Source organism: Malurus melanocephalus, unplaced genomic scaffold (assembly GCF_030028575.1).
Source record: "Malurus melanocephalus ecotype Western Australia unplaced genomic scaffold, MMel_1.1 scaffold_123, whole genome shotgun sequence".
NCBI lineage: Eukaryota > Metazoa > Chordata > Aves > Passeriformes > Maluridae > Malurus > Malurus melanocephalus.
Window position 1 is genome coordinate 538,795 of NW_026623355.1, and position 3,810 is coordinate 542,604.

Consider the following 3,810-nt stretch of genomic DNA (forward strand, 5'->3'; position numbering starts at 1 on the left):
AGGGCAGGCAATATTTTGTGCCAGTGCTGTCTCTTCTCCAAGCACCAGAGGTGACATTCCCATCAGAGATTTTGGTTTTTGCAGAGTTCCCAAGGTCACATGCCCTGGGAGTGTCCCTGGTCTGTGCCTTGGGGATGCCACAACCAAATTAGAACAAGTGATGGCTTTTTTTTTTGTCACTGACGGTCTCTTCCAAGAAGTGCTGGGCACCTGCACGATGGGAAGGGATTAGTGGTTTTCCTTAACCATCCCCAAACTAGGGAAGGAGGAGAAGTTTTTAAGACTGTTTCAGAGGTGGCAGTCCTCTAACWCCAGACAGGGAATAAACATCACCCATGAAAGGGACAACATCAGTGGGCTGGAGTGTCTGAACCGGATTTCAAGTCAAACCTTGTGTGTGTTGCCATCACTTGCGATGACACAGCAGCAGAACAGCACAGAGGTCAAGCCTGCAGGGTTGTTTTGCACCCAGAGCTGCTGGCAGGAGTACTCAGCAGAGGAAGGCAGAGAGCCTGATCTGYGTATCCTTGTCTTTGCGTGTTTCTTTCCTTTGTGTCAATGGCCATGTTCTTCACTGTTTACCCTGGCGCTGGCGAGCAGCAGCAGCAAAGCCAGAGGTCTCTTTAGTTTGTAATCTCTGCTGAGCAGATGAATCATTGCTGTGCACCATCAGATCATTTCTGGTTTATAACACCCTGCTCATTTCATCACAAAAATCCAGCCTTGAGTGCAGCAAATTAATTTGTATTTTGTCTTGTCTTCATGTTCGTTTTGATATTCAGAAAGTGATTTCCACAGAAGAGCAGTAATACTGATCTGTGCTTGGGGACATCATCATGTTGTGGGCTCTGCCCAGCACAGCACTTTCTGGACACCAGCCACGATTTCACAGATGAGCTCCATTGAAACAGACCTCTTTTAATTGTCCAGTTCATCACTGTCATCACTGACTTGATGTTTCATCCTTCTGAAAAAGCAAGGTAGCTCTGGAAAGTTTATTAGGCTCTATTCTGTTSGTCTAATGTCAAGTTTAAAGCTTTCCTTGGCCTTTTTTTTCTTGTTTTTTCCTGGGTTCTCTGTATCCAAAATGCACTGCAAGGTGCACTGGCTCAGCAGCTGCCCTCGAATCAGGAGATGGCTGTGTCTCRCTGGTGCTGTGCTTTGAGCATTCACCAGGCAGAAATCTCCACACTAAAATGAAAAGCTTGTGTAGTTATCCATTGTATTGTCCCAYCAGACCAACCCCAAAAAGAGTAAAGAACCTCAGGGTCACCAAGATCAACAGGGATCTTCCCCAAAATTTGCAGTGAAGCTGCAATTGTATCTGCCCACCATGTGTGCAGAGTGTACAGTGGAAAATGCTCTCCATAGGAGTACCAAAAAGAGGGAAATTGTTGCTAGGATTAACCAAACAAGAATAAAATAGCTCATCTTCTAAACTATCACACTACAATTTCTGCTGTCTTTCTAGCTTGCTTTTTTATTCATGGAACTTCTTGTATCAGCTGTGAATTTCTTTGGTTCAGTGTAATATTAAGGAGTCCTTTCCAGCATGTGGCTGGTGGAAAAATAACATTAGAAGCAATGGTGCARGCAGAACTGTCATGTTGTAAAGCTAAATAGAAAATAGCCAGTGGGACAACAAACTTCACTGAAGCCCGAATACAGACACTGGTATTGGCACAAAGGGTATTTTGTGCCCCTGCTCTGAGCTCCCAGGGACTAAGAMAGGTGGCTGTTTTGTTGGTGCAGTACCTTTCCCTCTCATCCATGCCTCCCTCTGGCCCATGGGGTCTCACAGCAGAATTAAAGGGCAGCAAGGGTCATGGTGAGCTGTGCTGTACCAGCTGTSCTGTTATCCCAACCATCAGGATGGAATTGAAGCTGCACACTTTGAGTGCTGGTTTCTGTGACTGTGATATACACATAGAAAAATGTATTTCCCAGTTCCTTCTCCATTGACTTCAACATCCTATGTCATCTACCACGTCTGGGCTTCTTTGGGACTGATGTAGAGACCTTTCTTCTTGCAAAATCTTCTGCAAAGMAGTTCAACCCTCTGGCCAGCACCATGATCTCTATTCTCAGGGCATGCAGCTTAGAGAGCTTTGCTTGCTGATCTTCACTCAGGGTCGTGACTCTACAATTTTCCATTAAAGAGAAAAAAATATTTTGAGAGTGACTGATTTTTAACATAAAAAAAAACAAAACCCCAAGAAAATTATATATGTAAAGGCTTTTCTAAACAAAATGTGTTTTGGAATTTAATTGAGGCTTTGCATGCACATACTGGTGTCAAGATTAATTTACTGTGATTTGTTGCTTGAAAAAAACATGTGAGAAGCATCTTCCTGCATCTTAGTCATTATTTAGAGCAGGGGACTCTCTTAGTAGGGCATTGAACTTTAGATCACTGTAGGCCAGGGAAAATAAATCCCTTCACCTCTGTCCCCTCGGCTTTTCTTTCTACATCTTCAGGTCTACTTAAARTAGGAGCTCGTGGTTGTGCAGAGCCTGTTGCAATGCTGCCAGGGATGTGCCTGGGGATGCTGCTGTACCTAAGGGTTTTCTCACAACATGATTGATGGTTCTATACCCTTCAGAAGGACCAATCAAGGTTGTTGAGATACGTTTTATGATTCAGCCACTGCTTTATCATTATYGGTGAAAGTCACACCTACCCCTGCACCCGACTGTGGTGGAATAGGAAYGAGGGAGTTTTCTCTTCTGGCTCCCTGGGACCATGGCAGGGCTGTAGAAAGCAGAGGGCTCCTCCTTTCCTCTGTCTCAGACAGTGGAAGATATCAATCTTGGGAAGTGATGCATCCTTCTGGATCCCATAACCAGACACCAGACCTTTCGTTCTGTTTGAACTGAAGATCTCGATTGCACCGTGCAAGCAAACCCAAGGCAAGCTAGAAATGTCAGGCAGTACAATCACTTTTTTTTCCTCTTTAGAACTTTGTAACATTGTGTGCCTCCAAGGAAAGACCAGGAGGGCAGCCAGGYTAGTGAAGGACTTTATGTTCCATCTGAGAATCAACTACCATGTCTCTGAAATAGGAACTTGCAAAGCCCAAAGCTTTAGGATAAAAATCCCTAAATGCATCGAGTCCTGTGTCCAGTTTGCTGCTGTGTAGGATTCTTTCCCTGGTTTGCTCCATTCCCRTGTGTCACTGGGCCCTCTTGGCACAAGTCATGTCTCATCCTGCAGCAAATCACACACAGGTCCCTTGTACTTTGTGTCTGGGATTTGTCCCAACGCTCCTCTTTACTCTGCCCAGTGCAGGTCATGCTGAGTTCTCACCCCCAGAGAGGAGCCAGTGGAAAGGACATGATAATTAAGCTGCTGCTTGTGGCAAAAACACTCTTACAATGACTCTTTGCTTGCTTCTACCCATCATAATCTTTTCATTTAWTAACTCTTTTTTTCAGGGTCTGGTAGGGGGATCCCAGGCCAGCACCCTTCTCTGGGCAGCTGCCCTCCCACGAGCCTGCTCTCAGTGCCTTTCCAGTGCCTCTGGCACCTGGCCAYGCTCTTTTTCTCCTGGGGAATGTGTTGTGCCGAGGTGAAAAGAGGCCAAGGTGAAAAGTGTGAGCAAAATCCTGGTTAACATTTTGGGAATACATTGCTATATGTTTGTACATAAACTCTTGGAGCTTTCCCAAGCTTACTATGTTAGCTATGTGTCATGATGGATACAACCACTTGTGGGACTATCGCTTCAGTTCATTGATAAGATCGCTATTTGTTAGTGAGCCTTCTGATTTTCTTTTTTTTTTTTTTTTTTTTTTTTTTTTTTTTTTTTT